The sequence below is a fragment of the Eptesicus fuscus genome, chromosome 1, assembly GCF_027574615.1.
Source record: "Eptesicus fuscus isolate TK198812 chromosome 1, DD_ASM_mEF_20220401, whole genome shotgun sequence".
NCBI lineage: Eukaryota > Metazoa > Chordata > Mammalia > Chiroptera > Vespertilionidae > Eptesicus > Eptesicus fuscus.
This window is the reverse complement of record NC_072473.1, coordinates 28,571,627-28,598,579: the sequence shown is the minus strand read 5'-3', so window position 1 is coordinate 28,598,579 and position 26,953 is coordinate 28,571,627. Positions and strand designations below refer to the sequence as shown.

General features: G+C 38.1%; 2 pseudogenes; one reads left to right on the top strand and one right to left on the bottom strand.

Annotated features, from left to right (window-relative positions):
• Positions 1-9,481: 9,481 nt before the first annotated feature.
• LOC129148890 (T-complex protein 1 subunit delta-like) lies at positions 9,482-17,334 on the bottom strand (annotated as a pseudogene).
• Positions 17,335-22,168: 4,834 nt separating this feature from the next.
• On the top strand, positions 22,169-22,642 carry LOC129149120 (succinate dehydrogenase [ubiquinone] cytochrome b small subunit, mitochondrial-like; annotated as a pseudogene).
• The last annotated feature ends 4,311 nt before the right edge of the window (positions 22,643-26,953 follow it).

Below are 26,953 nucleotides of genomic sequence, written 5' to 3'. Positions count from 1 at the left end.
CTCTCTTAAATTTTTTCTGTTGCCTGCCATAAAATTGTTACTCTATTCATATTGTCTGCCATAATATTGTTACTCTATTCTCATGGTTGCACATCTTATTGCTTCTTTTATATGTTTTATGTCAATGCTATAATTAAAAAATGTTTTAAGTAATAATAGTAATGTTATACATCTGAGTCTTGTTCTTTCCTTTAATCAGAGCATGTTGAATCATGATCATGGTTGTTTGAGACAGATGTGCTTTATCATATAAAAATATATGTTTTATTCTTATTTTACCATGAGTTTTGTCAGAAATTGATAGTTCATTTTCTTAAATAATATACTAACATTTAAAGGAAAATCATGTGCATGTATGTGTGTGTTATCTCATTTGATCTATTAAGGAAACCGTTATAATAATATATCTGCCAATTCAAAATCAACTTCACATTTGTGGAATAAATTGTGCTTGATTATGTAACATGGGTCATTAAATATATTCATGAATTTCATTACTTAACATTTGAAATTATTGCATCTACCTCCATAAATCAGCTTGGTTTTTAGATTTCATCATTGAGCTTTTTTGGCAAAATTTGGTATCAGGGTAGTTATATTTGCTTCAGAAAATAAAATGGGAATTTTAAATCTTTATCTTATGGAAGAAATTGAATGGCATGTAGAATTATCTGTCCCTTTTGTTTTTGAGGGAACTTACCTAATAAAGTCATTTGGACTAGGTAAATAGTGGAGAAGCATTTTTGATGATTTTACCATTTCTTCTGTTGTTACTTCTGCCTATGTTAAAGCAATTTGATAACAACATTTTTTCTAAAATCTACTACTAAAAATGTAAAATTTATTAAGCTATATTTATTTGCAGAACTTTAAAAATTGTCCTCTATATCTATGATTATAACCTCTCTACCATTCCTAATATTGCAGGCCATGCATCCCTAACAGGAGGTGAGTTCTCAGATCACATTATAATCTTGGTATTAGGCTGTGAATCATATGGCCAGCTTAAAATTCAGTGAACATATTAGAATTGAAGATAGAGTCTACTTGCAATACATGACTCTCTCCCCCTCGGCATCAACAAATGTACACAGTCACAAGATCTCCAGTCTGTACTTAAATGTTTGTGAGCTTGAAGGAGGAAAGATTTATAAGTTGTAAGCATTATGTCCAAAATAGCAGATTTAGGAATTGGAGCTTTGCCTTTTCCCCTGAATCTTGTGGAACATTCCAGTTGGGGAGAAGTGTGACAGGAAAGTGAAAGAAATGCATGTTTTTCAGTTTTCTCTTCTGTCCTTTTTACATTTAGTGGCTTTCTGAAAGAATTTCCCTTAGGTTATGCTAGACATTTTCGTAAAGAAGAGTGCAGCTATAAAAGGTCATATTTTTTCTCTTATTCTGTGCTTTCACTCTAAAAATCCTTTACTCTTTATATGATCAATATATGTATACTTCTACATGTCACCAATTTTGGGAATGAAACCAAAATATTAGTAATTTGAAATATTTGCCATATTCCATAAAATTTCCTGATTCCAAAAGATTTTATTGTGATATTTTAACTTTGCATGGGTATAATACTAATGCATTCCCAATGCATATACTAATTTTCCTTGATGTTTGGTCCCTGCTACCAATTACTGACTTTGGCTTCCTTTGAAAGAATAGATAATATGAAATCTAAAGCTGAATGATAGTTCTTACAATTAGCATTTCTAATACTTCATAATCTGAATGATATAGATATCACAAACGAGTATAAAAAATCTAAGATACTTAATAAAAATTGATTTGTGTTATTAATTTTTTAAATGTTTTACAACATAAATTGGTTGATAAATGAAATCCTTTGCTGAGGGCAGTTTATAACAGTATCACTTTCAGAAATTATTTTCTAATCTAAGAAAATGTTTTAGCACACTCTAGTGGCATAATTTGTAATTTACCATAAAATAAAATAAAATCTTGTTGCTCATAATAAATTAGACTAATAAGTTTTACATATAAATAGCTTATATTATAGCAATAATATAGCTGTATTCTACAATAAATGAATATTTGCTACATATATTTGTATTCTATAATTTGGTGTTATTTTCTTTTAATTTCTGTGAGGCTTATCTAATATTTAATAATCCACTGAAACTTTTTTTACATTTTAAAATAATATGACTTCATTTGAATTATTTGTTGTCATACATCTGATGTGGAAGTCACCAACAAATGCTAATATTTGTGATATGGATGGAATTTTATAATACTTGTTATCCTTTACCCCAAGTTAGAAGTGACTATATTGCAGTTTAGCTATATACATTTCTGGAGTTAGCCAAAGGGTACCTTCCTCCAGAAAGCCAAGTCCACCAATGGTTTTTGACCCCAACTACAAGCAGAGTCTAGTTACAAAGTTAGAAAGAAAAATTCACACAAAACCACCTTCACTTCTGACACTAAATACAAGTTTGGAAGTTTCCACAAACCACCCTCAGATTGATAATTCTTTAGAAAGACTCCCAATGCTCACGACAAAGTACTGTTGTTTATTACAATTATTTGGGATAAGGAATCAGCCCCAAAAAGTGACACATAGGGAAGAACCTCATAGGGTTCCAAATGCAAAGCTAACCTTGTTTTCAGGATATATTACCTTTTATTTTAGTCATCTTAGTCTGAAAAAAATGCCATAGATTGAATAGCTTATAAACATCTAAAATTTTTTTTTATCATTATTCTGGAAGCTACGAAGCCCAAGGTCAAGGTGTCAGTAGATTTAGCATCTGTTGAAAATCCACTTCTAGATTCATAGACTGCCATCTTCTCACTGTAACCTTACAAGGTAGAAAGGGCAATAAAGTTCTCTGGGGTTCTTTTTATAAAGTAATTATTCCATTCCTGAGGACTACACCTCCCCAAAGCCCACTTCCTAATACTATCGCACTGTGAATTAGATTTCAGCATATGAATTTTGTGGAGACACAAACATTCACACTATAGTAGTCTCCTGTCATTAATGTATGACAATGCACTAAGAATACTAAAATCCAGGGTATTTACTTGAACTTTGGTATTCAGAGTTTTTACTGGTACTTCAGTAGGTAGGAATAATTAATTGATTGATTGTTCATGTGGTTGAAGACCTGCTCTCCATAGATCTGGCTTATATCACCTGCTCCAAGGGGTCTACTATGAGTCATCTCATTGGTATAAACCAATATGTGTGGTCCTCAAGGTCAACAATAATAATGCACACTCATGTTTTCAGACTATTCCAAGTAGTTAGAGATTACCCCATAGAAGCTGAGGATAAAGGTGAGAATTCTTCCTGGGCAAAACCAATAAGAAATAATAGAGTAAAAAATGGCCAAAGGAAAGGACTAGTTGGTAACTCTATAGCAGAATTTTCCTAGAATGACTTTAACCACTTATACTTTCTAACTATCATGCCAGTTTTAGGAAAAAAATGGCTAAAATAGATCCACACATTACAGTTTTCCTATTGACTACAGCAATATAGACCTAGTGCCCTTTAATAATGATTTAAGGCCACTAAGTAATATATTTATTTTCAGACTTCTTCAATTTGCTACCTGTAGTCATGCAAAGATATGATCTTCCCTCCCTACCAGGCCTTCCCTTTTCTGCAGGAATTTGGAATTTTGACGGAATTGGATTCAAGTTCTGATGCTGCCACTTATTGTCTGTATGGTTTTAGACAGTTTAAGCAACTTCCCTGAAGATTCATTTTTTTCCTGCAAAACAGAATTAATAAGAGCACACTAAAATTGTTGTACTGACAATTACAAGGTTATAGGTGGTAAATCTTTCAACAATTATAGTGTTTTATGATCACCTGCACAGAGGTGAAATGAACCCTTCCCAATTAATAAGTCAGATATTTAAACTTAGGACACATCACACACCTTGATAATTGCTAAAAAAATTATTATACACACAAGAAACTTCTATTTAGAGCAAGGCAGGTACAATCTGGTTGAGAATGGAAAAAGCATATCAGAGAGTTGGTTTGCCTTTTGTAATGGCTACAAAATAAGTCTGAAGAAGGAATCCCACTGGTAGGCTAAAGCTGTGAAGTTGCTACAGGCTCCAATATCTCAAGAGACAGGCAGGTTTCCATATATATTGCACCAGATATGTGGTGGAATAGAAAGGAAGGGTTGGGACTTAAATGGTTTCCACACTCAAATATCAAACATGGATTCAAACTCTTCATTACTATCAGGAATAGCAGATGCTCAATAAATGTTAGTGCCACTCCTAGTAATTTTCTTAATGACTATTCTGGGTACTGGAAATATCAGGGGGAACATTTTGTAAAGTATATGATTGTCATTAAGAAAATGACTAACATAAGCATAAAAGTTCTAATTCATGCAGATAGTTGGACAGACATCCAGATTTTCTCAGTACAGATTTCATGGAATAAAGGAACAATGTCACCTATAATGTAAGTTTTGTTGATTTTTGTTCTCTATTAATACCAAAACACTAAGCATTACTGGATCTACTTTTTGATATGGTGTAAATGATTACTGAGAACTATGAACTGAACAGAGGAATTGTCTCACAAAGCAATTTTTCCTCATGGAATATATATATATATCATTTAGACAAAAATGTATCTCACACAAAAAAAAATAGCCTGTTATTTCCGACAATATGTTAACTACACAATTAAAGAGTCAAGCAGGGGCTGGTATACACACACACACACACACACACACACACACACACAAATATATATATACAGTTTGAATTTAATTTAGAAACACATTGAAAGGAGTTACTAGAGTTACCAAGAGCAATTACTGAAGAATAATAACCCCACAAGTTTTGGAATGTACTTACTTATAAATATAAGACTTAAAATGATATCATGAACTCTGAAAAACTTATTGTGAAGTTAACATTTTAATTTCCAGTTTCTACTGTTAACAATTGGTGATAAGTTGTAAGCATTATGTCCAAAAGAACAGACTCTTTTGATTCTTCTTTTTCTCTATATGGTGGTTTGTTTGTTTTTTTAATTTTATTTCCTACATAGTTCTTGGATCATTATATTCCACTAGTGGCCCAGTGCACAAATTTGTGCACATTGAAAGAAAATTAATTAGAAGAAATATTTTATTTTATTTTATTTTATTGTTTAAAGTATTACACATAGTAGTACATATATCTCCTTTTTATTCCCATTGACCTTCCCCCAGCCTCCCCTACCCACTGTTGAATGACCTCATCCCCCCCCCCCCGGGTGTCTTGTGTCCATTGGTAATGATCATGGATACAAGTGCTTTGGTTGATAGAAGAAATATTTTAATATTGCTATTTGCCCTTTCTCTGTAATAGAAGTGTCAACCAAATTCACAATCGACAATGACAGATTAAAACACACGTGTGCTATTGGCACCAGCAAGAGCTTTATATGTATTGTGCATGTGCAAGTCAACTTATCCTTTTATATATATAGAATAAACTTGCTTAATTAGACCTGCTTTCTGATTTAGCTAAACTTTTTCCAGCCCAGTGAAGCACCCTAATTTCTCTTTCAGGTAATTGTCAGCAACACAGCAGTAAAAATCAACATGAAGCACATTATTATTATAGATCATGCAGGGAGAACAAAGGGTAAGGTATTTAACTGTAGCAGTGTTTGACTATATTCTGTGCAGTGAGAAAATCTGAAGTCATTTTCAAGGTCCACCAATGCTTACTTCTTTTCAGTTGGGTCAAGTTTCTAAGCTTTCTAAATCTCCATTTTCTGGCTAATGAAAATAAAATAGGATTCCACCGAGTCTCCTATCTACCTACTCCAGGACTTCTGTGAGGATCAAATGAGATGAGGCAGGCACAGGAAAACACTTCACAAACATTTTGTTAAAGTGTAAAATGTTTCCACCTGGCTATAAAGCAAGTCGTGTTCCTGAGCTCAAGAAACTGTAAGGAGGCTAGTTGCTAGGGAGAGGAAGTTGGGCGTTGCTACATGACTTCATTACCTGGTGCCCACAGCTACCATTTCCAGGCTGGGCTGGGCTGTGGGCCACATTTTGTGCCATGGGGGGTCTGAGCTGCATCGGCTGCAATTTGGTGGGGTGTTGCTCCAGGGGGGTAGCAGGGCCTGTGTACCACTTGGGGGAAGCCAACTGTTGCTTTGTGGGCACCAGGTCTGCAGTGCCATTCCTCTGTAAATGACTAGTGCATGTCACTGCAGCTCCTGCGCTGAGTGTCTGCCCCCTGGTGGTCAGTGCATGTCATAGCGACTAGTCGAATGGTCAGGCACTTAGCATATTAGCTTTTTATGTATACAGATTCTGGAATGATCATTATCTTATAGCAGTGGTCAGCAAACTCATTAGTCAACAGAGCCAAATATCAACAGTACAATGATTGAAATTTCTTTTGAGAGCCAAATTTTTTAAACTTAAACTTCTTCTAACGCCACTTCTTTAAAATAGACTCGCCCAGCCGAAACCGGTTTGGCTCAGTGGATAGAGCGTCGGTCTACGGACTGAAAGGTCCCAGATTCGATTCCGGTCAAGGGCATGTACATTGGTTGCGGGCACATCCCCGGTGGGGGGTGTGCAGGAGGCAGCTGGTCAGTGTATCTCTCTCATCGATGTTTCTAGCTCTCTATCCCTCTACCTTTCTCTCTGTGAAAAATCAATAAAATATATTAAATAAATAAATAAATAAAATAGACTCGCCCAGGCAATGGTCTTTTGTGGAAGAGCCACACTCAAGGGGCCAAAGAGCCGCATGTGGCTCGTGAGCCACAGTTTGCCGACCACGGCCTTATAGCATGGGTATTTTTTTAAATAGCAAAAGTGACATACAATAAATGCACATATTTAAATTATACAACTTAATAAGTTTTAATATGTGTATACACCCATGAAACCATCATCACAATCAAGAGAATGAACATTTAATCACCCTCCAAAGTCCCTTTGTAAGCCCTCATGCATGCCTATTCTTGAGCAACCCACCCCAGGCAACCACTGATATGCTTTCCATCACTGTAGATTAGATTCCATTTTGTACAATTTTATATAAACACAATCATATAATATGTACTCTGTATTGCCTGGCTTCTTTCATTTGATATAATTATTTTCAGATTCATCTATGTTTTGGGATATATCTAATTTGTCCTTCTATTGTTATTTTGTTAATTTACCAATAAATGTTTACCCATTTGCCTATGGGTAAGTGTGTGGATTAGTTTCCATTTTTTATTATTACAGATGAAATTGTCATGGATCTTCATATTCAATACTTTATATGGCCATATGATTTCATATCTTTTGGGTAAAAGCCTAGGAATAGAATGGATGGGCCATAGGGTATATGAGCACTTACATTTATAAGATATCATTAAATTGCTTCCCTAAGTGATTATGCTATTTTATATTCCCACAACAATGTATGAGATTTCTAGTTTCTCCACAAAATGATCCTTTTTAAGTCCAGCCCTCCATTGTTAAATGATTTGTATAACCAAAGGAAGTAGATTAAAATCATCACTTATTTAGAATGTGGATCCCATTGTTGGTTGTGGAATATTCTGAAAGTGTAATTGGATCCTGTTGGTCAATGGTCTTCTTCAAGTCTATTATATGCCTTCTGATTTTATAGTTAGGGTTCTCTCAATTATCAAGAAAGGGGTATTGAAATATTTTACCATAAATCTATATTTGTCTTTTTTTTTCTTTGTATTTATATTTGTTTTCTTTTTCTCCTGTAATAAATCATCATAAACATAAAGGCTTAAAACAATGTACTTTTTTAAACTCTCAGAGTTCTGTTAAGTCAGTCACCCAGTTTAGCTTGGATGGTTTCTCTGCAACAGATTTCACTAAAAAAGCTGTGGTACATTTACACCATGAAATATTATGCAGCATTAAAAAAAAAGGGATCTTTTTCCCTTTGAGACAACATGGAAGGACCTGGAGAATATTATACTAAGCTAAATAAGCTAGTCAGAGAAATACAACTATCCATGATCTCACTCATATGTGGAATCTAATGAACAAAATACATCCAGAGACATAGAACCTTGGAACAGACTGCCAAATTTTAGAGGGTAGATGATGATGGGAGTATGGGGTGGAAGGAGATTTACTGGGGAACTTATATGCATATATGCATAGACCATAGATAACTAGAAGCCCAATGCACAAAGATTCGTGCTAGAATGGGCTTTCCTTTCCCTGGCTGCTGGCACTGCCTTTCCACTCCGGCCCAGCTCCTTTCTGCTCAGGCCCCGGAGCCACCTCTTTCTGCTCTGGGAGATGCCTCTTTCCACTCCGGCCCTGCCTTCCCATGCTGCCCAGAGGCCCTGAGAGACCGGGATGGGGCAGAACACCTGCATCATCACCATGGTGACAATGCAAGCAAGCATCCCACCCCCATCACTCGGTGCCTGTGTATGCAAATTAACCACCATCTTTGTTGAGTTAATTTGCATATCACTCCTGATTGGCTGGTGGCATAGCGGAGGTACAGTCAATTTACATGTTTGTCTATTATTAGGTAAGATAGCATGGGGGGGCCTAGAAGAGGTAGACGTAGTCAACGGGAATAAAAATGGGTACACCTGGCCTTAGCCAGTTTTGCTCAGTGGATAGAGCATCAGTCTGTGGACCAAAGGTTCCTGGGTTCAGTTTCAATCTAGGGCAAGTACCTTAGATTTGTTTGCAGGTTCCTCCCTGGCATAGGCCCTGGTTAGGGCTCATGCAGGAGGCAACCAATCAATGTGTTTCTCTCTGTCTTTCCCTCTCTCTTCCACTCTCCCTGAAAATCAATGGAAAAATATATCCTCAGGTGAGTATTAACACAACAAAAAAAGGACAGCAACTTTACAGAGTGCCCTCTCGCACTCCGGACCCCTCAGGGGATGTCAGACTGTTGGTTTCAGCCCGATCCCCATAGGCCAGGCCGAGTGACCCACCTGCCAGAGGGACCGCGCTCACTCCGCAGATGCCTTTTAAGCTCCGGTGCCACCCCAGGTGTGGCCGGCCGGGGAGGGACCACAGGAGGTTGGCTCCAGGGGGTGTCCAGCCCATCTTGCCCAGTCCCACCCTGCTGGCCACCTTCTAATTAATTTCATTTCAATGTGCACGAATCTGTGAACCAGACCACTGGTTAAAAATAAAATAAATGAAAAGTAAGATAATAATCTATGATGATTAAGGTGTCACTTTTGAACACAGGAAAACCTAACAGAATTACATAATTTCTACTGAATATCATTTAAAACTTCTTATATAATCTTGGAGTTTACTACTATGCTGAAATGTGAAAAATATAAAGAAGGAAAGTTCCACTGTACACCATCTTATATCCCTAGCATGCTTCAGGATTCTTATATGGTACCAAATAAAACTTTGGTATATGGCGTTTCCTGCTGATTTGTTTTGAAACCAAAACTTTAATATTTTAATTAAACTGTGTCAGTACAATTTCAAGTAAATGCAAACTGGAAGACCAGGCCCAGGAATTCATAAGGAAACAATATTCCAAACAACAAGAAACACCAGTGATCTTCCACTCCAGCCGCACTATTAGTGGCCATGATGGTACCAGTCAGCCAGTGTTATCCAGATTACTGAGTGTTTACCACATTATCAATTTCCAGGATGCTCTGGACAGTTTCAGTTGCTAGAGTCAGTGCACTAACTGTAACCAACAGAGGCTGGACAACCAGTTCCTCCAAAATGTTGCAAATACCACCCTTTTGGACATTGATGCCTGTAGTTTTTTCTCCTTGGGCATGCCGGTTTCTTAGTTCTGTTACTGTAGAAATGGGATTTGTGCCAGCATTTTAAGCTAGTGTAGATGAATTTACTTCCATACCATCTGCAAAAGCACGAATGCAGTAGGATTCCATACCACTCAATGTTCATGGATATTCAGTTAACCGTAGAGCCAACTGTATTTCTGGAGCACCACCTCCTGCAAAAAGAGCTCTATTCTTCACTAAACAGAGAATGACACATAGGGCATCATGAATGGAGTGCTCAGCTTCTTCAATAACCAATTTGCTAGAACCACGAACAACAGCTGTAACTGTTTTTCCAGGGCTTGTACAGCCTGTAATCTTGAGCACTTTGCCAGAACCATTTAAATTGACCTCCTCAGCTAACTCAGCTGTGAACTGTTCAATATGAGCAATTGGCTTGGTTCCAATCATCTTACAAATGAATTCAATATCTTCTCTTTCAATATCCTTAACCACCATAATCTTCATTTTGTTTAGGAAATGTAATGCAAGATCACTTAGAGCATCTCTTAGAATAGACTTTTGTATGAGAAGAACATTACATCCTGTTTGTTTGTTTGTTTGTTTGTTTGAATTTGCTTCACTAAGTTTAGATTATTGGCTTTCTCCTCTCAAAGCACTTGGTCAATCTGGACATAGTCAGAAACTACTATCTGATTATCCATATCTGTTTTTGGGAGTAGATAAGCAAAACTGAATAAGCCCAATTTTAGCCTTTTCGACTCTGGTTATACCAGAATTTGCCACCTTCTGAGTGATAACCAGCCATTCCACCAACTCACAGTCATGGATTGTCCCAAGTTTCTTAACTATTTTAATATCTTCAAGATACACCAGTAGCTGTGGCTGGGTCAATCACTTTAATAACTGCCTTTACACTCATTGGAGAAAGCAGAATTGAATACTGAGAGACAACCTTTGAGTTTAATGAAGTGGCTGCACTATTTAACAAAGTTTTTCTGTTACTCAGTTCCACAGGTGGAGACATGTCAACCAATACTTCAGTAACCTTTTCCAAAGCCTTCTGGAATGATTCCGAAATGATAGTTGGATGAATCCCTTTCTGAAGAAGCTTAGTACAGGAATCTAAGAGAGAGCCAGCAATGATGACCACAGGTGTAGTGCCATTTCTTGCTTCTATATCTTGTGCCTTAGACAACTCTACCAGCATTCTGGCTGCTGTATGTTACACTTGCATTTGTTTCAGAATGGTGGCACCATCATTTGTAATGGTCACATCGGTTTTTCCATCTTGAATCATTTTATCCATTCCTTTTGGTCCAAGGCTTGTTCTAATAGCATCAGCAATAGCTTTGGCTGTGGAGATGTTGCCGAAGCAGATCTGGGCCAACTTATCCTGGTCCTAATAGGCGCTTTTGTAGCGGCCTCCTGCAGCCCAGGCGGGTGCCCCTGCTCCAGGATGCCATGTTCCTAAGGCATGGCAAGCTGGGCTTGGTCTGCCTGGGGCTGAGAAAGGATGGATGAACACGGATTCTGGCCCTCCTGCTGATTTTTAAGGAAGTATATATGCCCCCAGGTAATTTTTATCCACATAATCTTTATTGCTCTAGAAGGTCAGCAAAGCTGAACTGAATGTTGATTCAGGAACATTTAAAAGTTTCAAGCAAATCATGATGATAGATGAAAATAGTCAACTTATGAATCTGCCTTTTTTACACTAGTCAGTATCAAAGAGTAGATAATGAATTCAAGTACTTAATAGTAACCTGGAGTAATGTCATATTAAACAGAGGCATATTTCCTATTTTCAAACACTGATGTACTTTATTTTCTTTTATTTTGGTTTCCAAAAATATGATATGAAGCTCATTGTATAAAAATAAGTAAACACTCCACTACTACACATTTTCCTGAACTGCTTTCATGGCATCACAAGCAGAAGGCCACCAGTGATGTCTGAATGCATACATGCAGTAGAAAAGTAAGATCATCAATGAGTTCAAAGGGGATTATTTTTCATTTTCATTGAAATCACCAGTTTCTATTTATCGCTTTTCAACTTTGAAAAATGTATCTATTCTTACAATTTCAATACCCCATTTTCATATAAATGACTGCTAACCCTCTCATTAGTCTCCAATGAAACAGTTCTACTTACATAAAATATATCTCCACTTCGATGTCTTGATACTTCAACTAAACATGTCTAATCATTTACTTTCCTCCTTTCCCCAAAATTGGCACAGATTTCTATTGTTGTTAGTGTTATTATCATCCTCAGTTAGCCTAAATAGCTAGTTAGGGAATCACTCCTCTAAAATCCTCATATATAACATATCTCAAAGTGAAGTTAATGACTCCATCAATGATTTAATTATCAATATCTTCTTTTTTTTAATATATTTTATTGATTTTTTACAGAGAGGAAGAGAGAGGGATAGAGAGTTAGAAACATCGATGAGAGAGAGACATCGATCAGCTGCCTCCTGCACAACAACCCCTACTGGGGATGTGCCCGCAACCAAGGTACATGCCCCTGACCGGAATCAAACCTGGGACCCTTGAGTCCGCAGGCCGACGCTCTATCCACTGAGCCAAACCGGTTTCGGCAATATCTTCTTTGATATCTTGCTCACCCTTACAATCCAGATGAAATCTCAGATTTTTCTTTTATTTTTAATTTTATTTTATTGCTTAAAGTATTACAAAGATTAGTACATATGTCTCCTTTTTTTCCCATTGACTTTCTCCAGTCTCCCCTAACACCCAGTGTCTCGTGTCCATTGGTTGTGCTTATATGGGTGCATACAAGTCCTTCAGTTGATCTTTTACCTCCCCACCCCCAATTTTCCCAGACTTCCTGCTGTAGTTTTACAGTCTGTTCAATGCTGCTCTGCCTCTGTATCTATTTTTGTTCATAAGTTTATAATGTTCTTTATTATACATAAATGAGTGAGATCATGTGGTATTTTTCTTTCATTGACTGGCTTATTTCACTTAGCATAATGCTCTACAGATTCATCCATTATGTTGGAAATGGTAAGAATTCCTTCTTTTTTACAGCAGTGTAGTATTCCATTGTGTAGATATACCACGGTTTTCTAATTCATTCATCTGCTTATGGGCATTTATGCTGTTTCCAAATCTTAGCTATGCTGAATTGTGCTGCGATGAACATAGGGGTGCACATATCCTTTCTGATTGGTGTTTCTAGTTTCTTGGGATATATTCCTAGAAGTGTGATCAATGGGTCAAATGGGAGTTCCATTTTTAGTTTTCTGAGGAAACTCCATACTGTCTTCCACAGTGGCTGCACCAGTCTGCATTCCCACCAGCAGTGCACGAGGATTCCTTTCTCTCCGCATCCTCTCCAGCACTTGTCCTTTGTTGATTTGTTGTTGATAGCCATTCTGACAGGTGTGAGATGGTACCACATTGTCATTTTGATTTGCATCTCTTGGATGATTAGTGACTGAGCATGTTTTCATATGTCTCATGGCCTTCTTTCTGTCTTCTTTCAAAAAGTATCTATTTAGGTCCATTGCCCATTTTTTTATTGGATTGTTTTTATTCCTTTTGTTAAGTTGTATGAGTTTCATGTAAATGTTGGAGATTAAACCCTTATGGGTGTTAACATTGGAAAATATGTTCTCCCATGCAGTGGGCATTCTTATTGTTTTGTTGATGGTTTCTTTTGCTGTGCAGAAGCTTTTTATTTTGATACAGTCCCATTTGTTTATTTTCTCTTTAGTTTCCATTGCCCTAGGAGCTGTATCGGTAAAGATATTGCTGCAACAAATGTCTGCTATTTTGCAGCCTATGACTTCTTCTAAGATTTTTATGGTTTCCCATCTTACATTTAAGTCCTTTAACCATTTTGAGATTATTTTTTGTGTATGGTGTAAGTTGGTATAAAAAAGGCATCCAAATTGGAAAAAAAGAAGTAAAACTGTCCTTATTTGCAGATGACATTTTTTGCAAGTATCTGTCCAGTTTTCCCAACACCACTTATTGAAGACCCTGTCTTATCTCCATTGTATGTTCTTGCCTCCTTTGTCAAATATTAATTGAGCATACTGGCTTGGGTTGATTTCTGGGTTCTCTGTTTTGTTCCACTGGTCAATATGTCTGTTCTGGTGCCACTACCAGGCAGTTTTGAGAACAGTGGCTTTGTAGTATAGCTTGATATCTGGTATTGTGATCCCTCCTACATTGTCCTTCTTTCTCAAGATTGCTGCAGCTATTCAGGGTCTTTTTTTAATTCCAGATGAATTTGTGGAGTTTTTTCTAGGTCTTTGAAGTATGTCGTTGATATTTTAATGGGGATTGCATTAAATTTATAGATTGCTTTGGGTGGTATGGACATTTTAATGATGTTGATTCTACCAGTCCATAAATATGGTATATTCTTCCATTTGTGCATGTCTTCCTCTATCTCTTTTTTCAATGTCCTGTAGTTTTCCGAGTACAGGTTTTTTACATCATTAGTTAAATTTATTCCTAGGTATCTTAATTTTTTTGGTGCAATGGCAAATGGGATTTTTTTCCCGCTTCTCTTTCTGTGAGTTCATTAAGAGTGTATAAAAAGGCCAGAGATTTCTGGGTGTTAATTTTGTATCCTGCTACTTTGCCAAATTCACTTATTAGGTCCAGTAGTTTTTTGATGGAGTCTTTGGGGTTTTCTGTGTATAGTATCATGTCATCTGCAAATAAGGACAGTTTTACTTCTTCTTTTCCCATTTGGATGCATTTATTTCTTCTTCTTGTCTAATTGCTATGGCTAGCACTTACTATATCGAACAGGAGTGGTGAAAATGGGCATACCTGTCTTATTCCTGTTCTAAGGGGAAATGAGTTTAGTTTTTTGCCCATTGAGCATAATGTTCGCTGTATGTTTGTTGTATAAGGCTTTTATTATGTTGAGGTATGATCCCTAGATTCCCACTTTGCTGAGTTTTTATCAAGAAAGGGTATTCTATTTTGTCAAATGCTTTTTCTGCATTGATTGAGATGATTATGTGATATTTGTCTCTCAGTTTGCTTATGTGATGTATCACATTTATTGATTTGCATATATTGTACCAGCCTTGCATCCCTGGAATAAATCACACTTGGTCATGGTGTATGATCTTTCTAATGTAATGCTGAATTCGATTGGCTAGAATTTTGTTGAGGATTTTAGCATCTATTTTCATCAAGGATACTGGCCTGTCGTTCTTTTTTTTGTGGTGTCTTTATGTGGTTTTAGAATTAGGATAATTCTGGCTTCATAGAAAGAGCTTGGAAGTATGCCTTCCTCTTGAATTTTTTGAAATAGTCTAAGGAGGATAGGTTTTAGTTCTTTGAATGCTTGGTAGAACTCCCCTGTAAAGCCATCTGGAACAGGGCTTTTGTTTGATAGAAGATTTTTAATCGCTGCTTCAATATCTTTGGTAGTTAATGGCCTATTCAGGTTTTTTGATTCTTCTTGATTGAGTTTTGGGAGCTTGTATTTTTCTTGGAATATGTCCATTTCTTCTAGGATGTCCATTTCATTGGAATAGAGTTGTTCATAGTATTTTTTCACAATTCTTTGTATTTCTGGTGGTCTGTTGTTACTTCACCTCTTTCATTTCAATTTTGTTTATTTGGGTCTGCTCTCTTTGCTTCTTGGTGAGCCTGGCTAGAGGTTCATCAATCTTGTTTATCCTTCCAAAGTATCAGCTCTTGGATTAGTTAATCTTTTGTATTGTTTTTTTGGTATCTATGTCATTTATCTCTGCTCTGATCTTTATTATTTCCTTCCTTCTGCTTACACTGAGTTTTCTTGTTCTCTTTCTAACTCTTTGAGTTGTATGGTTAGATAATTTATTACCATCTTTTCTTGTTTTTGAGATAGGCCTGCAGAGCTATGAACTTCCCTCTCAAGACTGCTTTTGCTGTGTCACATAGATTTTTGGATTGTTGTGTTTTCATTGTCGTTTGTTGCCATGATGCTTTTTATTTCTTCTTTGATCTCTTCGGTAACCCAATCATTGTTTAAAAGCATGTTATTTAGCCTTCAGGTGTTTGCTATTTTTATTGTTTTTATTGTAGTTGATTTCTAGTTTTATGCCATTGTGATCTGAGAAGATGCTTGATATGATTTCTATATTCTTGAATTTGAAGAGACTTTGCTGTGCCCCAATATGTGGTCTATCTTTGAAAATGTTCCATGTGCACTTGAGAAGAATGTATATTCCGTGACTTTGGGGTGGAATGTTCTGAAGATGTCAATTAATTCCATCTGATCTAGTGAGTCATTTAGGATTGATGTTTCTTTGCTGATTTTTTTGTTTATAGGATTTGTCTGGTGGGGTGAGTGTGGTAATAAAGTCCCCTACTATGACTGTATTGCTGTCAATCTTTCCCTTGATATCCTCCAGAATTTTTTTTTTTTTTATGTATCTTGGTGCTCCTGTAATGGGTGCATATATGTTTACCAGAGTTATATCTTCTTGTTGAACTGTTCCCTTTAGTATTATGAAGTGGCCTTCCTTAACTCTTGTTATGGCCTTCACTTTGAGGTCTAATTTGTCGGATATAAGTATTGCTACCCCAGCTTTTTTTTCTTTTTTCATTTCCATTCGCCTGAGAAACCTTTTCCATCCCTTCACCATCAGTCTGTTTGAGTCCTTTGTTCTAAGCTTGGTTTCCTGTAGACAGAAGATATATAGGTCATGTTTTCTTATCCATTCAGCTACCCTATGTCTTTTGATTGGGGTATTTAATCCATTTACATTTAAATTTATTTTTGATAGGTACTTGTTTGTCGCCATTTTTATTCCTTATGCCTGTGTTCTTTCTTCCCTTTCTATTTCTTCTTTTTATAGCAGATCTTTTAGCATTTCTTGCATTGCTGGTTTGGTGTTAGTAAACTCACTTAGTCCTTTTTTTCTGTGAAGCTCCTGATTTCACCCTCAATTTTTATTGATAGCCTTCTTGGTTACAGTATTGTTGGATTCAAACCCTTGCTTTGTACTACTTTGTATATTTCATTCCATTCCCTTCTGGCCTGATGTGTTTCGGTTGAGAAGTCAGTCACTAGTCTGATGAGGGATCCTTTGTAGGTAACCTTCTGTCTCTCTCTGGCTGCTTTTAAGATTCTTACTTTGAAATTGGTCTTTGCCAATTTAATTATAATGTGTCTTGGTGTCGATCTTTTGGGGTTCACCTTGTTTAGGATTCTGTGAGCTTTTTGGACTTGTGTGAGTTTTTTCCTTCCCCATATCAGGGAATTTTTCTGTCATTATTTCTTCAAAAAGGTTTTCTATTCCTTGCACAGTTTCCACTCTTTCTGGTGTCCCTATTATGCAGATGTTGTTTCATTTCATGTTGTCCCAAAGTTCCCTTAGGCACTCCTCCTGTTTTTTAAGTTTTTTTTTTTCTAGATGCTGCTCTGCTTGTGTATTTTTTTCTACCTTGTCTTCTAGCTCACTGATGCAGTCCTCTGCTTATTCTAGTCTACTGTTGATGCTTTCTATTGAGTTCTTTATTGCATCAATGTCAGTTTTCATTTCTTCTTGGTTCTTCTTCATTTCATCTTGGTTCTTACCCATATTGTTGAATTTGTCTTCCATCCTTTTCAGCGACCTTATGACCATTGCTCTGAATTATTTATCTGTCATATTGCTTGTCTCCATTTCATTTACTTCCTTTTCTGGTGATGCATCCTTTTCTTTGGTATGCGAGCTGTTTCTTTGTCTCCCCATGATTGCTCCTCTCAGGATTTCTGGTTATGTAGCTCTCTTTCTCTTTCTTGTGTTGACTTTCTTTAGGTGATGCCAGCTGTGTTTAATTTACCAGTTCCGAGTTGGTGCTCTTTGATTCAGCTGTTCCTTCTGCTCTGTGAGAAGGTGCAGGGCCCATTCGCGAATTCATGCATTTTTCTCACTCTGAGCAGACTTCCCAGGTGCCTGTGGTCAGGGAGGTTGGAGTTCTGGTGTTTGTGGATTCGCAGCTGAGGTAACTGTTTCCTGGGCGTTGTGGTTGTAAGGTTCCAGGAGGCATCCAAGATTTCCTATGTTGAAGGTAAGTCTGGGGTTCCAATCACAGTCAGTCTCTGATCACAGCCGTCTCCCTTTCAAGATGGTGTGGCCTCTGAGGCACAGCCAGCTGCTCTGGAAGAGATTTCAGCCAGAGTAGAGGCTTCCCAGTCACAGGTGGCTGTTCCGCCAGTCCCCAACAGTACCTTGGAGTATAGCTGTCTCTCACTCACAAATACTGACACTCCCCATATGTCCACACACTCTCCTTTCATTCGTTCACTCTCACACTAGCTAGCAGCCTGCAGTCCCATCAGCAGCTATCTTGGATCTTACTCAGCTTTTTTTTTTAGATGTTGACTCTAATAGGATGGCTAGTAAACTGTACATATCACTCTGACAGAATTTGTGCCTAATAAAAAAGGTAAATAATGTATAGTTTTTTTAAACAATATCATAGACATGAGTTTCAGGGAAAGAAAGTAGAGAAATCATATTTTTCAGCTATTGGGATATATATATATTTTCTCTCTGAAGCCCTAAATTTATATTGTTAATTTATTAACTGTTTTTGAGAAAAAAATTGACATTCTTTAGGTGCCCTTTATATACTGGTGTAACTATATGACACTTGTATGTCAGTTCTTTCAGTACAAAACACCTTTCATGTACTGAGAATCTAAAACTGAGAAACTGCATTTTCTTGACTGCTGATAGTCTTACCTGTGTTATGCCCCCATCATGTCTGAAAAGAAGATTGGAAAACCTTCAATTGTCCTCTAAATGTTGGTACCTCCTAAACTTGTAATGATTTTAATTTAGGATAACAGTTATGATTTTATAAATACTCCACAGGAGTTTTAATGAATTGGCCATTCTGCATTTGTCATGAAATTAATTGATAACCCCTCATAGCCTAATCTTGCTTTTCTAGCATATTCAGCTACTAAAACTATTTGATAAGTCTATTTTATGACACACACTTAAATTTAAAATAACAGGTCAATTTTTCCTTGGAAGAAAATTAACAAAGAAAGATAGGCACTTTGTTAGTAGACTAGCCAAGACAAAATGCTGTTTATGTAAAAATAAATTGTATATTTAAGACAATTGTCACTAAGTTCATTTATCCACAAAATGTTTTTTTTTTGCTTTTTTAATCATTTGTGGGAGTTTTGCACTAAATTATAAAACACCTCAGAATTTTCCCTATGAATAAAAATTAAAATCTCCTTTCAAATATTCACAAATAAATTTTAAAGTGTAGGAGAATATATTATTTTTTAAATTAATCGTTATCATTGAAAGTATTACAGATGTCTACTTTTTTTTGCCAATTGACCCTATCTTCCCCCACCTGTCCCCCCGCCAAGCCTTTGCCACACTATTGTCTGTGTCCTTGGGCTATGCATATATGCATATAAGTTCCCCAGTCAATCTCTACCCCTCACCCCCATCTTCCCTCTGAAATTCATCAGTCTGTTCATGGTTCTATGTCTCTAGATCTACTTTGTTCATCTGTTTATTTTTTCATTCGATTTCATTCGATTTCATTTTATTCGATTTTTTCATTCGATTTCATTTTATTTTTTCATTCGATTTTTCATTGAGTGAGATCATGTGATATTTACCTTTCTCTGCCTGGCTTATTTTGCTTAGCATAATACTCTTTAGGTCCATCTATGCTGTTGCAAATGACAAGAGTTCCTTCTTTTTTACTGCTGCATAGTATTGCATGATGTACCAGGTGTACCAGTTAATAATGCTGATTTTGTAATCAAAGAATACACAATAATTTCAAGAGAAACATCAAAAGTGCTTTATTCAAAGTAATGTCTATCGCTAGCTACATATTTCCCCCATATTTTAGATAATTTATAAATACTGTCACAATAGAACTTTTCTTGTTTTGAGGCAAACAATTCAGAGACCCAATTTTCCACTTCTTCGTACGTTTTCAAATGCTGCTCAGAAAGTGCGTGTGCCATCGATCCGAATAAGTGATAATCTGAAGGAGCAAGGTCTGGTGAATATGGCGGGTAGGTTAATACTTCCCAGGCAAGATCTTTTAGCGTGTCTTTAACTGGTTTTGAAGTGTTTGATGGTGCATTATCATGAAGCAAAATTACTTTGCCGTGTCTTCTGGCCTATTCTGGTCGTTTTACGATCAAAGCGTGGTTCAAATTGATTATTTGTTGTCAGTAGCCATCAGTATTAACCTTTTGCACTTGGATGTCTAGTGTGACTCGACACAGTTATCAGTAGAATAAAGGAATCGTGAAAAAAGCAAGCGAGTGCAAAGGGTTAATGGTTTCACCTGGTTTTAGAAGCTCATAATACACTGCACCTTCCTGATTCCACCAAATGCAGAGCATTTTCTTCTTTCCAAAGTGATTTGGCCTTGCAGTAGATGTTGATGGTTGACCTGGATCAACCCATGATTTTGTGCATTTGATATTCTCACAATAAAACCAAATTTTCATCACCAGTCACAATTTGATGCAAAAACAGACTTTCTTTCGTGCTGCTGAAGCAACATTTTACTGATGACTTTTCCGTTTTCCTTTTGTCTTTCATTCAGTTGATGTGGCACCCTTTTCCTTCCTTTAAAATCTTTCTCATTGCTTGTAAATGATCAGAAATTGTTTGCTGAGAAACGTTTAATCTTTCTGCAAGTTGTTTTTGAGTTTGACATGCATCTTCATCCAATAATGCTTGTAATTGTTGGTCTTCAAACTTTTTTGGTTGACCTGGACGTTCTTTGTCTTTCACATTGAAACCATCACTTTTAAAGCATTTAAACCAGCATTCACAAGTATCTTGAGATGGAGCATGTTCAAGATAAGCTTCCTGAAGTATAAAACGAACTTTTTCTTCAAAATAAAGTAATGAATTAAAACTTCCCACAAATGCTTTTTTCTGGCATGAAATTTGACATTTTTAAACATAAAAAAAAACTACGATTTTAACACCTTCAGAAAATTTGACATATGAAGTTTTGAAGCTTGCTGTCAATACAAAAAAAAATAGCATACATATCAAATAGCATATATATCAAAATATGTGTAACTCCATCTATTGAAAAAAATCCACATTATTAACCGGTACACCTGGTAAATGTACCACAGTTTTGTTTTGTTTTGTTTTGTTTTATCCACTCATCTGTTGATTTTTGGGTGCTTTGTGATATTTGCTGACCTGCCCCCTGTGCTAGGTGCTGGCAGAAACAAGACTTGGTGCACTGGTTGGTCCTTCCAGACACATCAAGACCCAGCAGAGGCAGCCCAAAACTATGAATAGTTTTGTAGCTCCAAGCACATCACCCAGGGTATGTCACATGCAGCATCAGGCATTGACCTATACCAGAGTCCCTCCCAAACTGTCTCTGAACAGACACACCCAGTGGTCAGCTTCAGACAACAGATCAGGATCCAATTAGCTTCAACAGTGGCATAGCCAAAGGAAGATCTCAGCAGGCCCCAGAAACTGCTTTGGTTGTCAGAACCTGCAGAGCAGCTTGTACATTGAGGTATGGGTCAATCCTCCCAGTCAGCCATCTTGAGGATTGATCCTAGGCATGAAAAAGACAATAGCAATAAAGACTTAATTACAAGAGGAGGGTTCACATAACCCACACAAGGGACATTCCTGGAGTACCCAGATCAGGTGATCCAGGAGACTGCACCACTGGGGCCCATAGGAAACCTTCTATATAGTCATTCTACCAAGACTGGTAGAATATCTAACTTTACACTTACCAGTAAATGTACTAGATAAAGAACACCAAGCAAAGCCTAAAGTGAGTGGAAGAAAGGATATAATAAACATCAGAGCAGAAATAAATGAAATAGATTTTTAAAAAATACAAAAGGTCAAAGAAACCAAGAGCTAGTTCTTTGAAAAGATAAACCAGAGTAACAAACATTTAACCAGACCTATCAAGAAAAAAAATAGAAAGGATCCAAATAAATAACAGCAGAAATAAAAGAAGAGAATTAACAACTGACACCACATAAATACAACTAATAGTAAGAAAATATTACAAATACCTGTGTGCCAACATATTGTACAATCTGCAAAAAAATGCATACATTTTTGGGAACATACAATATCCCAAAACAAAATCAGAAAGAATCACAAAATCTTAACAAATTACAAGCAATAAAATTGAAATATTAACTTAAAATTTTTCAACAAACAAAAGTTCTGTACTGTATGGCTTCACAGGTGAATTTTGCCAAATAGTCAAAGAACAACTAACACTTACCCTTCTCAAAGTATTCCAAATATTCAAGAAGAGGGAAGACTTCCAAGGTTATTTTACAAAGTTAGAATTATCCTAATTCCAAAACCAGATAAAGAATCTACTACTACAAAGGAGGGATGACCTTGAACCTTCAGGAGCGAGATGGCGGATGTGTGGAGGCTGAGTGTCCTCTGCGGTGCCAGAGGAAGCCAAGCTCTCTTCCTCAGGACCCCCGTGGTCAGACTTGCTCAAATCTTGGAATTTCTCCAGAGCCAACCTACCCCAAGATGGTGTGGAATACAGCACATTAACCTGTCACCCAGCCGCCATTCTGGTTCCAAGCCTGGTCTCTCCACTGGACTGGTGAGAGGGTTGTCAGTGTTTTGCTCCTGGGCCTACTTCCAGCTGCGTATTTGAATGCTTCCTCTGCGACGGACTACTCCCTGGCTGCAGTCCTCTCTCTCCATAGTCACTGGGGCCTTGGACAAGTTGTTACTATGTTCAAAAGGATGCATTGCAGAAAGCGGTCAAGGCAGGCCTCTTGGCACTTTCAGCTTTCACCTTTGCTGGGCTATGTATTTCAACTATCATGATGTGGGCATCTGAAAAACTGTTGCCATGCTATAGAAGCTCTGACCTTCTTGACTTAATACCTTGAAAATTTATTGTACACTTCTTTGCCTCTGCTCTGTCATGCCACTCATCTCACAATAAGGAGGAAATAACAGATTAGTCCACTGGTGAGATAAACTTCTCCGAATTACCTGGCTAGTTGTGGAATTTAATCTGTGAGGAAAAGGTTTGAGAGGAATTGTATCCAAGAAATTGTGAGACAGAGTTTCACATTTTGGCGAGTGAATGAGGTTGTCCTCCAGCTTCTCAAGACTCACAATGTAAACTAAACATTATATATGAGCTTTCACATTTTAATTTACCAAACTCTTAAAGGGAATTCAGGTCTATTACTATCAATACCTAATAAAACTTCTATATTTGCCCTAGGAGTTATAGAGAGAGGAAAAGCTACTAATTCGTAAGTAAAGAACAGCAGAAACTTATGCAGCACTTTATGTTTGAAAACTTTCCCCCTTTGTTTAGTTGATACAAGTCACTGATGGTTATATGTCTTTGGGAAACTTCAAAGTCAGAAAATGCTGATATTTCACATTACTAATTTCTAAATCCTGGTAAAAAGAGCCTAGAGAACTTCTGAATATAGAGAAGTTCCATGCAGGGAAGAGGTACCCCTGTAGAGGTATAAAAATATTACATGTTCCAAACTGAGACTTAACTCTTCGACTGTGTTTATTTTACTTGTCCCAAAATAATATCCACAAATATAAAACTTTAAATAATAAATTGTTATTTTTCCCACTGTGAGAATATTTAATGTGAAATGTATTGTGTGAAAATAAAGTTTTTTTTTTAAATAAAATTCTATATAATAAAAAAAATAATCTATAAAGGAAAGCAATTATAAGCCAATATTCCTGATGAACATGGATGCTAAAATCATCAACAAAAATATTTGCAAACTGAATTCAGCAATACATTAAAAACACTATACCATCTGATCAAGTGAGATTTATTCTATGGATACAAGGTTGGTAAAATATCTGCAGATTACTAAACAGAATACACCACATTAAAAAAGAAGGGTAAAAATCACATGAACATATCAATAGATGCAGAAATAGCATTTAATAAAATCCAGCAAAGTGAAAATAGAGGGAATATTTCTAAACATAATAAAGTCCATATATAACAAACCCAGAACAAACATCATACTGAATGAGCAAAAAATAAAGTGTGTTCCCCTTTAGATCAGGAATAAGACAGGGTTGTCTACTTTCACCACTTTTATTCAACACTAGGGGCCCAGTGCAAGAATTCGTGAACCTTGAAAGGAACTGTGGGCCACAAGGCTGTGGTGGGCATAGGGATGGATTTTGGCCCATCCTCTGCACCCCCACCCAGCCCCTCCCACCACGGACCCCAGTCCCCTGTCTGCCAGCAGACCCACTCCTGCCACTGCTGCTCACATGCACTGACCGCACCAGCCCCACTCATACCCACTGATGGCGTGGAGCAATTGGGGCCAGCACCAGCAGCAGGTGCGAATGGGGCCAGCGTCTTCAGGGGGTCTGAGTGGCAGTTACTGCCCTGATCACCCCTCAGGAGCAGGGGGAGGTAGAGAAGCCCACAGGGGTGAGTGGGGCTGGCAGCCACCACTCGCACCCATTGATGGCACTGAGCGATCCGGACTGGCGCCAGGCGCTGGCAGCTGGTGCAAGTAGCAGCTCCAACACTGGCAGCAGGTGTGAGTGGGGCCGTCACCAGCAATGGGTGTGAGAGGCGGCTGCCAGCCCCAATCGCCCCTTAGGAGCAGGGGGTATGGAGAAGCCCTGAGGGGCGATTGGCGCTGGCCGCTGCCTCTCACACCCGCTGATGGCACTGAGTGATCAGGGTCGGTACTAGGCACTGGCAACTGGTGCAAGCAGCACCTTCGGAACCAGCAGCAGGTGCGAGTGGGGCCAGCACTGGCAGGAGGTGTGAGTGCCAGGCGGGACTGTGGCACACAAGAGCAAGGAATTTTCAGTAACCACCAGAGGCTGACCCCAATGACAGTGACCACTGCCCTGCCTTGGTCTGGCACCCCTGCTCACCTGCTCCACCATCCCACTGCAGCCAAGGCCCACCATGTTCCAAGCACACCCGCTGGAGGTCAGTACATGTCATAGAGACCAATTGTTTGGTTGTTCGCTTGTTCCCTTGTTTCCCTCATTCGGTCTATTTGCATATTAGGGTTTTATATATATAGATAGTACTGGATGTCCAAGCCACGGCAATCAGATAAGAAGAAGAAATAAAAGGCCTCCAATTTGGAAAGGAAGAAGTAATACTCTTATTATTCACAGATGACATGATATTGTATATAGAAAATCTTAAAATCTCCACCAAAAGCTACTAAATTTAATAAAGGAATTTGGCAATGTAGCATGATATAAAATTAACCCTCAGAAGTCAAAGGCATTCTATACACCAATAACAAATTGTCAGAAGGAAAACTTCAAAAAAAATCCCATTTACCATTGCAACAACAACAAAAAAAATTAAGATCCTTAGGAGTAGACTTAACCAAGGAGGTAAATATTTGTACTCAGAAAACTATATAGGATGTTAAAAAAAGAGATAGAGTAAGATATAAACAAGTGGAAGAATATACTGTGTTCATGGATAGAAAAAAATTATAACATTAAAATGTACATACTATCCATGTAATCTATGGATTTAATGCAATTCCAATAAAGATATCAATGGAGTATTTCACAAAACTAGAACAAATAATCATAAAATTTATATGGACCAAAAAAGATCCCATGTAGCCACAGATATATTGAGAAAAAAAATAACAAATTTGAAAGAGTCATGCTACATGGTGTCAAACTTTAATACAAGGACATAGTAAAAAAAAAAAAAAAAACAACAACACAAAAAACAGCTAGGTACTGGCATAAAAACAGACATATAGACCAGTGAAACATAATACAAAACCCAGAAATAAACCCTTTGTGGTCAGTTAATATTTAACAAAGGAGTCAAAAATATACAATAGGGGTTTAGAGGGGGAGGCAAGATGGCGACCAGCAGGAAGGTAGGGAGGGAGAGTGTTTGAGAGAGTGAGGGAGTGATAGAGGTGTGTGTGGGCGTGTGTGAGTGTGTGTGTGAATGAAATAAGGACAGTTAGATCCTGCAGGTCTTCCAAGGGGCTGCCAATCCAGGCAGTCTTAGACAGAAAAGCCCCACTGCCACCACAAACACTCAGGGGAAGACACTGGCGGCACAGAGACCACGCCATCTTGAAGAACAGAAATGCTTGAGACTAGGATCCTAGCCTTGCCACCACCCAGTCTGGTCTCAGAAGCAAACCGAGACCCTACAGTCGCTCTGGTAGAAGACCTGCCACCATAGCTGCAGACCCAGGGACACCAAGACTCCAGGCACCCGGCTGCAGATTTCTGTGAGTCACAAAGCCAATCCCCGTCCCCTGCTGCCCCAGCAGCAGTGACATAGGATCTGCCAGACCTTGGCCTCACAATAGGGCTTCCTGCACACACAGCAACCCCAGGTTGACCTGACTTTGAGCCTTGGAGTCGGACATGGGAAGTTTGTTTCCCGCAACCAGGCTCTGCACCCAGGCAGGGAGACTGCTGAATTTGAGCCTAAATGCACATCTTTGGGGAGATTGTTTTCTGCCACCAGAACCCACGCCCACGCGGGGCAGGGAGACAGCGCTGAATTTGAGCCTGGACTTGTGAACTTGGGGAATTTGTTCCCCATGACTAGGCTCCACACCCAGGCAGGGAGACTGAGCTGAATTTGAGCATAGCTGCACACCCTTAGGGAAGTTGTTTTCTGAGACCAGATCTCGCGCACATGCAGGGCAGGGAGACAGCGCTGAATTTAAGCCTGGACTTGTTAACTAGGAGAATTTGTATCCCATGACTAGTCTCCATGCCCACACAGGGCAGGGAGACAGTGCTGAATTTGAGCCTGGGGGTGCAAATCCAGGGAGTTTGTTTTCCATGACCAGATCCTGCACCCTAGCAGAGAGGCTGCGCTGAATTTGAACTTGGACATGGGAACTCAGGGAGTTTGTTTAACCTCGCCCAGGCTCCGCACCCAGGTAGGGATGCTGTGCTGAATTTGAGCCTAGGTACACGACCTTAGGGAGATTGTTTTCTGTGACCAAATCCCACGCCCACATGGGGAGACAGTGCTGAATTTGAGACTGGGGGTGCGAACCCAAAGAGTTTGTATCCCATGACCAGACCCTGCATTCAAGCAGGGAGACTGTGCTGAATTTGTACCTGAACGTGCGAACCCGGGGAGTTTGTTCCCTACAACCAGACCCCATGCCCACACAGGAGGGCAGTGCTGAATTTG